Below are 14049 nucleotides of genomic sequence, written 5' to 3' on the forward strand. Positions count from 1 at the left end.
GTCCGAAATTGAGTCGCCCCCTGGTCGGCGCTGCACCGTCAAAGGAACTTGGCTTGAACCGTACGTGCCGATGCGTTGTCGTGCAAGGTGTGCGAACTGAAGCGGACCTACATCGCCAGTAAGCGGGTGACGATCTGGACTCGATCGCTTTGAGGTGGACGCCAACCGTCATCAGGCCCTCGAGGTCGGTCGCGGTGGAGCATGCACGGTGCCTCCACGTCGGCACAGTCCGAAGATCGACGGTGATGAGCTGTGAACGAGAGGATGTGCGGATGTTCCGGTAGCAGTGAGTACACCAGTGAAGAGATGAAGCATTGAAGAAGAAGAAAAAAGAACTAGCTAGGCGATTCTGAAGAACAGGAGCTCAGGAGTTAGGTGTAACATGGGAGGGAAATAAAGCTTGCACTATGTTATCGTATGTTTTGTTGTGGTAGTCATTCATGCTCTAGCCGGTACGACCAATGCTTTTGTCCCTGCAGAGGTCGTTTTGCAACATCATATTGAAGGGTATTTGACAGTATTTCTATCTTTTTCAGAAACCGGAAGCCGCCATCTTGGATTTCAAAATGGCGTCGGACATTGATATTCGGCATCTACATGTGATGATGATGATGATGATGATGATGATGATGATGGTCCCACCTCTTACCCCTACAAAGGTTTGTACTGGACATCTTTAAGATAATTAAATATGACATTTTAACCAGGTTAGCAAACAAAATCGAACTGGTTTCAGTTACAGGTATAAATTCCCTCTAGAGTTTACAGTTGCTTCACAGCAATATAAATGTGGAAAAGCTCAGGCGTCCACCTCTTAGCTCGCCTTTTTGTCCACCTCAAATATTCATAAGCTTTAAGCAATCAAGAGTTAATGAACAAACAATAAAGCATCCTATTACACTAGCAACCCCGCAATCTGATGCTATCATAATTTTCAGAAATGTCAGGAATGCTCACGAACCCCCAACATTTGCCAGAAAACTTACTACTAACTACTACATGTCGTCTTAAAAAATCCCACTGGATATTTGACAGTTTATCTGAAGTCAATGGCCACCGCCATTAGCCATTATCCAGGTAGCATTATAAAATGGCGTTTTATGTCTGATTATTGTAGTATTTGTTCCGAAAATACCCATATTGTAAAGTATTTGGCAGTTTTTCCGAATCTGAGAGCCGTCATCTTGGATTTCAAAAATGGTATCGAACATCGATTTTCGGCATCTACATGCGTCCTGTACCGAAAATATTCATATCGTAGAATTTGACAGCTTTTCAAAAACCAACGACCGCCATCTTGGATTCCAAAATGGCGTCAGACATCAATTTTCGGGATGTACACGTCGAACCAGTTCCGAAAATATTTATATTATAGGGTACTTGACAGTTTTTCTGAAGTCACTGGCTGGTTCTTGGATTTCAAAATGGCGTCGGACATCGATTTTCGGCATCTACATGTCGTCCCCGTTCCGAAAATATCCATATAAAAGGGGATTTGATAGTTTTCCTGAAGTCAATGGCCACCATCTTGGATTCAAAAATGGCGCCAGACCTCGATTTTCGGGATGTACGCATATGGTACGCAAATACCAAAATCTGATAGTTTTTCTGAATCTGAGAGCCGCCATCTTGGATTACAAAATGGTGTCTGACATATATTTTCGGTATGTACACTTCTTTGATTTCAAGACGGTGCTGTACATCGATTTTCGGTCACTAGACGTCATCCCGATTCCGAAAATACACATATTGAAGGGTATTTGGTAGTAATTCCCACTTTTTCTGAAATCGGCGGCTGCCATCTTGGATTTTAAATGGCGCTGGACATCGATTTACGGGTCTCTAGACGTCATCCCGATTCCGGAAATATCCATATTGAAGGGTATTTGGCAGTATTTCTCACTTTTTCTGGAACCGGAAGCCGTCATTTTTGATTTCATGATGGCGCTGGACATCGATTTACGGGTCTCTAGACGTCATCCCGATCCCAAAAATATCCATATTGAAGGGTATTTGGCAGTATTTCTCACTTTTTCTGAAACCGGAAGCCGCCATCTTGGATTTCAAAATGGCGCTGGATATCGATTTTCGGTCTCTAGACGTCATCCCGATTCCCGAAATATCCATATTGAAGGGTATTTGGTAGTATTTCCCACTTTTTCTAAAATCGGCAGCTGCCATCTTTGATTTCAAGATGGCGCTGGACATAGATTTTCGGTCTCTAGATGTCATTCCGATTCCGGAAATATCCATATTGAAGGGTATTTGGCAGTATTTCTCACTTTTTCTGGAACCGGAAGCCGTCATCTTGGATTTTAAAAATGGCGCTGGATATCGATTTTCGGCCTCTAGACGTCATCCCGATTCCGGAAATATCCATATTGAAGGGTATTTAGCAGTATTTCCCACTTATTCTGAAATCGGCAGCCTCCATCTTTGATTTCAAGATGGTGCTGGACATCGATTTTCGGTCACTAGACGTCATCCCGATTCCGAAAATACACATATTGAAGGGTATTTGGCGGTATTTCCTACTTTTTCTGAAACTGGATGCCGCCATCTTGGATTTCAAAATGGCGCTGGATATCGATTTTCGGTCTCTAGACGTCATCCCGATTCCCGAAATATCCATATTGAAGGGTATTTGGTAGTATTTCCCACTTTTTCTAAAATCGGCAGCTGCCATCTTTGATTTCAAGATGGCGCTGGACATAGATTTTCGGTCTCTAGATGTCATTCCGATTCCGGAAATATCCATATTGAAGGGTATTTGGCAGTATTTCTCACTTTTTCTGGAACCGGAAGCCGTCATCTTGGATTTTAAAAATGGCGCTGGATATCGATTTTCGGCCTCTAGACGTCATCCCGATTCCGGAAATATCCATATTGAAGGGTATTTAGCAGTATTTCCCACTTATTCTGAAATCGGCAGCCTCCATCTTTGATTTCAAGATGGTGCTGGACATCGATTTTCGGTCACTAGACGTCATCCCGATTCCGAAAATACACATATTGAAGGGTATTTGGCGGTATTTCCTACTTTTTCTGAAACTGGATGCCGCCATCTTGGATTCCAAAATGGCGTCAGAAATCGATTTATGGGTTTTGACGTCATCCCGATTCTGAAAATATCCATATTCCATCCATATTGGTCTTGATCCACTAAACAACTTCGCCGAAGAAAGCAACTTCCTAGATGGCAAGGATTTCATGATATCACACAAACAAGGGCATCATTAATTCATGCACACTAGCGCCGCGTAGTGAGAAAATTCCGAACTTCTACGGCATGTTTGCGCATCTAGATTAAGTTTAGCTTTCCCTCTCTGTTTATCCTTAACGAAGGATATAGTTGTAATGTTTAAACGTTACAAATATTCACATTCTTATTTGTAGAGCCATAGGGTAGAGAACTACTTCGGCCTAATCGCCCATTTTGGGCCTATCGAGCAGAAAACTTCAAATTAATCCATGGTTTCAGAGTTAACAAGTCAATTATGCGTTTGGTACGATACTTTAGTTAATAAGCTACCGAACGAAGTCAATGAGAACGCGTGATATGAAGGTTTGCACCCATTATTCCAGAAAAACAAAAGAACCGCTCCGACCGAATCATGTTTTATCTTCATCCGATAGGCCGAAGTGAATTCATTGGCATTTCAATTGCGTTTCAATGCTTTAGGCCGAGTTTGGCGTCAAGAAGCAGTGTTAGACTTTTGACAATATCTCAACAAATGGTTTCTCTTTATCAAATCTTACGGTACGTACGGAAAAGTAAATAAATTTGGAAGCCATCAGTAATAATAACATTCCATTTGGTGCTAAACTGCGCTAGATTAAGAAAGACTAAGTGTGGGTTGTGCTTGATAGGCCGGAAATGGGGTAGTTAACCCTATCAGATCTGAGTTACAAAAAGGAAGAAATTTACAAAATAACCGAGAAATCCCAGATCTGAGAGGGCATAGTATATAAGGTCTAAACAAAACAAATTTTAATTTTTCTCACGAGTGTCACCCGCAAGCGGACCGTCCCCCTCGCCTCCACCATCATACCACGCCACTCACTGGTTCTACTTTTGTTAAAGCAGTTGTCGCTTGGATTCTGGCAAAGTTGCTTGTCTGCTTGATACATTGTCTTCGATTAACTTCTAAGCTCCTATTCAAATAAAATGTAGTATGGAAAAAAGCCTACGGGTTTTTACAAATGCCAATCACTGAATGCTCGATTTTCGATTCGTATATCAATCGGACCGATCCGCCATAAATCAACCGCGGAACGATACCATAGGAAAGGAACCGCAAAACCGGCTAACATTCACGCACTCCCCGCCACACACTATGGCTGGTTCACAACCGACGCCGTTACCTGGTAGAAGCAAGCGAGGAATATAATAATTAGATTTAACAGGTATCGATTTATTGATTTATGATCATGGCAAAATTTAACCATACATCATGCAACTTGGGTGCGTATTTTTTCATCTCAAAACGACCATAGTTTGTCGATTTGCGGTTTCCACTCTGTCGCAGGGAATTAGTTATAAAATGTAACCAAACCGAGCGAAGGTTCGTCGAACAAAGAAGGCCACCCTATTTCGCAAGTGAGCTGTCCATTTTTGCTATTCCATTTGCAAATGAAGAGATTGCGGAGTCTGTGTTGGACCAAAGCTTGATCCACAAGAAAAGGTCTGAATGAAAATGCATAACGAACAGAAACTGATTGACAAGCAAACGCCTGTGGGCGAGCAAATAGAATTATCGACTTCAGCGCACGGTGTGTGAAGGGATGAGACTGGCAATAGAGTTGGTTAACATAACCTAGCAGAATGGGGAATTTGCCATCAATCGAAGAATTGAGCATCGACTCCACTTGACTCGCTCTGACAAATGTGAAACAAATATAATTTACTGTACAACCCTATTGCTTAAGGTCTGGTCAGCAGGAGGGCTCTGTGTGAAATTTTCGATTAGCCGCAACACGTTTTGTTACATGAAAAGAGAAGACTCAGTCAGGACCGGTGGCGTAGATAAACTGTAATTATTTTTCCACTCAGCGCAACGGTCCGTTTTTGCGGCTGCTGTTTTTGACAGCTCTCTGACAGCTACTACAATTCGCTCCATTTTGCAGGCTGTTTTCTTCATCACAAAGCATGCCTTGCTGCTGTTGATGCAGGTTAGGTCAAGTAGCACGGCGTGATTAGTAATAGTAGCCTGGTACGGCGAGAAGAGAGCACTGCAAAAAATCGACCATCCAATTTCGTTGCGTAATCCGATTCTTTTCACTTTCAAATCCAACACGACGACGAACCCTGCAGCGGCTGTTGAAGGGAGTTGACGGAGTGGCCTCCAGAGGTCATTCCAAGGAATCACCTATAGTAAGTAGTCCGTTGCGTCACTACCTGTGGCGTGGTGGAAGAAAGTGTTGTTATGTTGTTGACCTTCTTTCGACCGTCGGCCACGATACACTTACTAAGTTGCATCAAATAAATATTCACTATTGGAACACGTGTTCCGAGTATAAGTGCCTATGCTAATTCTAACCTCAATCCGTGGCAGTGTCGCGTACCTACACAGGCTGTATGCTCATTTTTCTTCAGTTTCTAATGGGGAAAATTGAAGTGCAGATTGCGATTGCCAACCTGACAGCGAGCAGTAACGAGACGTTCTAAGGTACCTGCGATGATGGTGGTCTATGGTTTGGCGCAGATCTCTTGCGCCGTTGAAGGCACACGGTAAACACGGATCGAATTAATTTAATTATAATTTTTGACGTCCTCGTTCGCGAGTTTGTTCTCGTCTCGCAGAGACAGAGAGACCTTTGCGAAATGTCTGCGCCATGTCTGGTCTGGCCGCGTGTCAACGAACCGAGTAAACTACGTATATGAAGAAACTGATTGTCACGTTCGATGTACCGTTGACATTTCGTAATCAGGCTGCAGTAGGTTTCTATGAAAAAAAAAACGCCTTCTTAACATTGTTTGCCAACTCAGCATTTGCCAATCCAATCTCGTTTATCATCAAATCGACAAGTTCATCTGAATACATTAACATTACTCTTTAATTTACCCACCTTACCCGAAGGTCGAAAAAGTAGTTTCTTTGCTCTACAGTGCTCCCCTAATGGGCATGCCAACCAAAGTCAGATCAAAGTCAAACCTTGCGTTTCCATGGAGGTCCACGCAGAGCAAATGTGGTGGCCTGGCCTACTGCACACCAATTCAAATTCCCCAGATCGTAGTAGTCAGACCCCCGCGCAACCAGCAGACTAACTAGTTGATTGAAAAAAATAAATAAATAACGCACATTCTCCTTCCCAGTAAGACGCGGCGCGGAGCTTTGAAAGAGCTGAGTGTATATTTCATTTTCAGTTTCAAATTATTCTTTAAGTTAACCCAAATAAACATACGCGGGGGGTGGACAAGTCGAGCGACACGCGTAGTATTCGTATGTGCGCGCGCTCGCTCAAGATCTGATCCAGTTTCTTTTCAGCTTCAATTTATTCTCAATCGACAGCAGCGGCGGAACCCCAATCCATCGATGGCCAACTAGATTGTCTCATTCGTACGAAGTTGGCAGAGTGCGCTTTGATCGCAGTTGGCTGAGCGTGCGTTGTCGTTCGATACGCATGCCCGGCACACGGTCCTTTTGAAGGAACACTCGGTGGTGGTTGGTCGAGAGCTCATTTGTTCGCTTGGATAGGTTGTTGGCCCTACCCACCACACCAAAGGTGTTCAGAATGGCACGCTGCAGCATTGTCCCAGTGTCTGTACTGATTTATCAGGAGCAGTTTGATTTTTCGGTAATGACATGTTGCATTTGAATTTCGAGGGTTGATTCGTTTTGCGAACGTCTTTGGTTTTGTCTTTGTAGATAATTGGTACGACTTTCAATAGCTCTTATTTGATGTAAATCTGACATATTCTAATTTGCAAGAAGGGATTAGACTTCACCTATGACGCGTGCACGTTTTAACTGAGTCAGGAGATATACTTTAATCCAATTGAGGTTTTATCTGTCCGTTACGATCTATTAAAACTCTCTAAAAATCTCAACCCCTCGATCGAAACCCCAATGATAATTGATATATTTTAAGATCTTCAAAAGCCTAGACTTTTCAGAAGTTTGTGAACATCCAGCAATTCATTAAAGAAACCGCTTTGAAGATCTCCTATCATCCTTCAAATACGAACCTTCATCCAAACATTCTCTATAGTTCTCATAACTTCTCTGTAGATCTGAGAACTTTGATGAAGTTTTTTTTATAAATTCCCTGAGTATCAAATTACGTTAATTAAACTGCACTGAGGTTCTCTGATGCTCTTGAAGCTACCCGGAAGTTAATGCAGTTCTCATAAAGTTCTTCCCCAGAAAATTTCTGGACTTCTGTAGTGTTTCCAAAATAGGTATGAAGTTTTCTAATTTTTTCACGAGTTCTCTGGAGCAACACAATAGTTAGGTAAAGAAGAATTGCATTATAACACACCATCGACTGGAAATGCTCTCGCAACGTGGGGCTTTAGGTACACACTTAGATTTTTTCGCCGAGATGGGCACCACCGAGCAGCTCGGCATTTTATTTTGCTAGATCTCAGTGAAAAACTTGCCGAGATTCAGCTAACAAACGGGAATTTTGCCGAGATCTCAGCTAACAAACATATTTTTGCTGAATTTCCAGCAAAATAAAATGCCGAGCTGCTCGGTGGTGCCCATCTCGGCAAAAAATCTAAGTGTGTAGTGATGAAACGTCGCTAGATACTTCAAATCACCGCGTACATCGTACGGGTTAGGCAAAAGGTGTGCGTTTGACTTTGTACTGTCGCATTAATGGCCCTTCGCTCATTTTCAACTTCTATTCAATTTTCATACTGCCGTACTCTAACGGAACTATCCACCTACCCTCTTCTCTCTAGCTTATAATTTATCACATTAAAGCTTCATGTTATCATTTCCAACCAACTCTGGACCTAAGTGTTTCTTAAAAATTTTCCTATAATTCACGGAGCTATCCTGAATTTATAGAAATTATACTTTACAGGTCTTTAAACTCCCCAAAAAATTTGGATTTTCCTGAAGTTATTGGGACTGCTCTTAAGATCTCTGAGCTTGTCTGAAGATCACAAGAGCTAGCTTGTCTGAGGTTTTCTCTCAAAAAGGGCACAAGGAATTTCTATTAACTATCCACAAGTTTTCTGGACGTCCCTGACGATCTTGGAACTTCTTAAAAGTTCCTGCAGTTTCCATGAAGCTGATGGAACCACCTTGAAGTTCTGAAAGCTTCCATGAATTGCCCAAAGTTTTATAGAAGATCTCAGATTTTACCTTATTATCCCACAGTCTGTCCATGAAATTTTCCCGAAATCCCAAGTAATTCCTTTCATTACGCGGATCTTCGTTAAGTTGATTCCTTGAAGAGTCCAAAGATGGCCGCCATGACAGCTGATATGCCTTTTAACTTCAAGTTTTCTAGAGCACAAATCTCGGACACTGTTGCGATACTGCTCATGAAATTGGAACTCCCTGTTTACTGCACTGCAGCAAACGTTAAGTTCAAATTTCATTTTTGTATGTTTCGTGAGAGCTGACATTTGTGTTCTTGAAAATTACGAGGTGTAAATGAGATTAATCATAAATATGGCTTCCACAGCGATTCACCTTAAAGTTCTTAAAACATATGTTGACTCTGAAGTTCTCGTTATTCTTTTGAGGGTGTTTCTGGAACTGTCCTGAAAAGCTCTTAACATTCTAACCGTTTTAACTTGCCCCGGTGTGCCTTAACTCAGAAAAAAAATGTTTGTACAAGTTAATAAAAAAAGAGGTAGCAAACTGATGGTTGTAAAGATTTGACATAACAGGTCGTTTGGCATAAATTATCCTTATGCTAATTGACTTTACGCCAAATGGGATAGACGTAATTTCGATCAGAAATGCCACTTCCGTGCTACAATTTTATGAAATTTTTCAAAGGCGTCATCTTGAAAATAGTACAAGATCCAAAATGGGCCAATTCAAGCAAAAATTTAAATCATTACCCGTAACAAAAAATTATGCAAAATTTCATGAAATTCGGAGAAGGTCGATGCAAACACTTTTTTAATATTGTTAAAAAAATCAAAAAGGTTTTTTTTTCTGGGGGCGGGAAGTTTCCTCATAATGGAACTAAAATAGAGTTTTCAAAATTTTCCTGAAATTCTCGGAACTTCATTAAGGATCCCGTAGTTTTTCGGATGTTCATCAACCTCCACAATTCTGTAAAGTTCCTGCAGTTTTTTTAATTAATCGAACGGTTCTCAAGTTTTTGGAATTGCACAAATGTTCCCAAAAAATGTCGGATGCTCATGGAACTGCCCGGAATTTTTCAAAATTTTCCCGAAACTCTCAAACCTTTCTTTATAGATCGTTAAACTTACCGGAATATTTCTGAAAGTTTTTTTTAAAGTTCTTGAAGTTGATACAACTGTCATGAAATACTCTGATCTTCATAGGGCTCACGATTTTTTTTTTAAATTGTACTATCATAAATTTCTCAGAACTTAGCTACCAGTACTATAACTCTGATACTGTTCATCTGCTTTCTTCTTATTCGCATTTCAAGCTTATTGCTTAGCGCATTTTAGCTTATTGCGTGCTCTCAACTTAGTGTTCTAAATGCACTTCCACAGTTATTAATTGAGAGCTTTCGATGCCAATACCAATGCATGAATTTGTATATTGTGTGGCAAGCACAATGATACTCTATGCCCAGGGAAGTCGAGAAAATTTCCAACCCGAAAGATTCCTTCGACCGGACCGGGAATCGAACCCGCCGCCTCCGGCTTGGTAATACCGTGCCTTTACTGACTAGGCTATGAGGCCCATGAGCCTCTGATACTGATGCTTGCCGAAAATCATCTGAATCAATAACACAATTTTGATTTAAAAATCTTATGAGAAATACAATCAATTCTCTTTTAAACCAATTTTCTGTTGACGTAGAATTACGTTCTTCGGCAACATATTGGGGGTGCAATTTCAGAAAATCAAAATTGACCCCGTTACGAAAAATTGTCAGGTTTTGATCACTTATAACTCTTGCAATAGCGGATGCATTTAAATTCTAAACAAGCCAATCGATTGGAAATTTTTCTACAAATCTGCGCAAATGAACACTTTTTCAATTTTCAATAAGTCACTATAGAAAATTACACAAATGTCCAACTGTTGCAATGGTAATCAAAATTATCACCGATTTCCTGCAAAAAGCGCTTTCCCTAACACAGATTTCAAAATCGAATTACATCCGGTCTCGCCGAACGGTGTACACTTAGATTTTTTTGCCCATGATTGGCACCACCCAGCAGGCTCGGCATTTATTTTTTACTGAGACCTCGGCAAAATTCCCGTTTGTTAACTGAGATCCAGCAAAATAAATTGCCGAGCTGCTCGGTGGTGCCCTACTCGGCAAAACAATCTAAGTGTGTGCTTATTCAATCACCGTGTGTGGCGGTGTCCAAGTGAACTATTAAAATACGGTGGTGAAACACTGGCTAGAGCGCTGCACTCGGTAATTGCCAAGATTTGGGAGGAGGAGATATTACCGGAGGAGTGGATGGAAGGTGTCGTATGCCCAATCTACAAAATGGGAGACAAGTTGGATTGCAGCAACTACCGCGCGATCACACTGCTGAGCGCCGCCTACAAAGTACTCTCCCAAATTCTATGCCGCCGTCTGTCACCATTTGCAAGAGAGTTCGTGGGGGCAATACCAGGCGGGATTCATGGTTGCCCGCGCTACCACGGACCACATTTTCGCGATTTGGGAGGTTCTGCAGAAATGCCGTGAATACAACGTGTCCACACATCAGTTGTTCATCGATTCCAAATCCGAATACGACACAATCAATCGAGATCAGATATGGCAGATTATGCACGAGTACGGATTTCCGACTAACTGACGCGATTGGTCAAGGTTTTGAATCACAAAGGGGGTTACGGCAAGGTGATGGACTTTCGTGTCTGCTATTCAACATCGCGTTAGAAGGTGTGATCAAAAGAGCTGGGATAGACACGAGTGGCACGATATTCAGGAAGTCCATCCAGCTTCTTGGCTTCACCCACGACATCGACATCATGGCACGGAACTTTGAGACGATGGCGGAAACGTACATCAGACTGAAGGCTGAAGCTAGGCGGATTGGACTTGCCATCAACGCATCGAAGCCGAAATACATGAGAGGAAGAGGTTCTAGGGAAGAAAATGTTAGCCTCCCACCCCGAGTTCAGATTGGCGGTGACGAAATCGAGGTGGTCGATGAGTTCGTGTATTTGGGCTCACTGGTGACCGCCGAAAATGAAACCAGCAGAGAAATTCAAAGACGCATTATGGCAGGGAATCGTGTCCACTTTGGACTCCGGAGAACGCTCAGGTCTAATAAAATTCGCCGCCGCACTAAGTTGACTGTCTACAAGACCGGTGGTCCTCTACGGCCACGGGACCTGGACTATGCTCGTGGAGGACCAACGCGCCCTTGGTGTTTTCGAACGGAAGGTGTTGCGTACCATCTACGGTGGAGTGCAGATGGATGACGGAACGTGGAGGAGGCGAATGAACCACGAATTGGACCAGCTGCTGGGAGAACCATCCATCGTCCACATTGCAAAAATTGGGCGACGACGAACAGGAACTAGAAGAAGAGGCGCGCAGCGGGCAAGGTGGATCGACCAAGTAGAAGGCAACCTGCGGACCCTTCGCAGACTACGAGACTGGCGAAGTGTGGCCGACTTCTTCGGACAGCAGAGGACAACAAGGCCTTAGCCTGATTGGTAAGGTAAGTAAGGTGTGGTGGTGTCCGGTCGTCATCAGCAGCAGCAGCAGTGCTTTCGGTGCGTGGCGTTCAACATGCAATACACAACAAAAGGCTTCCTACAAGCAGCGAGCTGTAGCCCACATGAGCGTCCATTCACCGAAGAAGGAGGAAGGAGCCGCACCGCTTCTGATCGGATTCAGTAGCTCTTCGTGAGTCGCTGTGTTGTTTAAGAGTAATTTTTTGCATTGAACGTACGCCCGCCTTGCTGCCAGCCACATCACCCCCGAACCTTCTTGATAATGTACCCAGCAACCAAACGTTTGTGGTCAAATGCGTTACAGTATTGTAGTGATACATAAAAATTATCACTATGACCGAATACCATATGACCTTGTCAATTAACCAGAAATACTTCGAATTAAGGTAGGGTTTTTTTCCAGGACGCTAGAAAAAAGCAAAAAAATCTCGTATTTATATGATTGTAAAATTTTAGCTAGTAAGTCATTCAACAATTTTCGGTTTTTTTCATCCACTGAAAAAACCAAAAATGCACTAAAATGCGTAATTTTGTATTCAGAAAACAATGTGTTTCCGTGATGGGAAAAAGTTGTTTCCCTAACACAGTCGCCGAATATTGATACCGAGCACGTAATCCTACATCATATCTACGGTCGTGTCTCTTAAACAACATCTTTAACCATTTTGTTTGTATTACTTCTACCTGAAGTTAACTATTTACATAGTTGAAGATGCTAATTTCAAATAACAGACTAATGTGGTCATTTTTATACGATAGATGAGGAGATGAAAGTATAGAGTTGATAGTTCCGTTAGAGTACGGCAGTGTGAAAATTGAATAAATATTTTATATCCGTGCTTCACCGGCTGGCAATCACTGGGCGGACCGAGAGTAGACCGATTTCACTGGGCGGATCGAGGACAGTTTCCACTACGAGAACTGATTTCACTAGGCGGGCTTATTCGCATGCTAACGGAATAGACTTGTTATTCGTTTAGACTTGCAGAGTCAACTGAACTGGTTCTTCAGGGATGCCAAATGATTTTTTTCAAAAGTCTATATGAGTGTCAAAAAATATGTCTGTATTTGTCTGAAAAATCGCCTTATTGCTGATTACGTATTTCCCACATGTATTTTGGCTATAAAATTGCTTGCCACTGAATAAATAAGCATTTTTAAACTTCAAACATTTTCAGGGTGGCAAGTGAACCAGGAAAACCGGGAAAAAGTCGGAATTTCATAAGTCCACCAGGAAAATAATCTTGTTTGTATAATTTAAATAGGTTGTATGTATGTATGATTTGTGCTTAATTGATAGCATACTTAAGCAGTGCCGACGCGTAACTACTTTGAAGTACCTGTTCAACATGTTCAATAATTAAGTTCTATTTCTAAAAACTTCATATAAGGCCTTCGAACTTCATGCAAGTTCTACAAAATTCGGGAAAGTCTTATAAGTTTCAGGAAAATCCTGTGAACTACTGTGATGACCTACGACGGTCAGGAAATCTCTCCGAACCTTCAGAGAAGTTCTACAAATTTCAGAGAAGTCTTACGAACTTCAGGGAAGTCCTTTAATCTTTGGGGAATAACTACGAATTTTACAGAATTTTCTACAGATTTAATGTAACTTCTACGACATTTAGGCATTGCTTAAAACTTAAGGATAATCCTATGAATTTTATGGATTTTCTTTTTCGAGCTTCAGAGAAGTCTTTAATACTCTTGGGAAGTCCTCTGAACTGAACATAATTCTACAAGCTCAAAAAAGTTCCTAGAACTTCCGAGAAGTCGATTTAACTACAGGTAGTCCTACGAAATTCACGGGAGCTCTCCAAACTTCACGGAATTTCCAAGAAATTAAGGAAAGACCCACAAACTTCTGGGAAACCCTTCGATATTTAAAGCCTTATGAACTTCAGGGAAGCTCTTCTAAATTTAGGGTCCTCATATATTCAGTTAAGTCCTTCAAACTTCAGGGAAGTCCTCAGATCTTCGAGAAAATTCTTCGAACTTGAAGGAAGTCTTACGAACTTCTGAGAATTTCTACGAACTTCGTGGTACTTCTAAGATATTTAAGAAATTCCTATGAATTTCTAAAAACTCCGAACTTCAGGGAAGTCCTAAGATCTTAAAAAAGTCCTTCGAACTTCGGGGAAGTCCCATGAAATTCAGGCAATACAAACTTCAATGAACCCTTCAGGAAAGACCTTAACGCTTCAGGGTAGTTCTATGAACTTCAGCAGTC

Source organism: Ochlerotatus camptorhynchus, unplaced genomic scaffold (genome assembly GCF_037179485.1).
Source record: "Ochlerotatus camptorhynchus isolate MF236.1 unplaced genomic scaffold, CSIRO-AGI_Acam_v1.1 ptg000141l, whole genome shotgun sequence".
NCBI lineage: Eukaryota > Metazoa > Arthropoda > Insecta > Diptera > Culicidae > Ochlerotatus > Ochlerotatus camptorhynchus.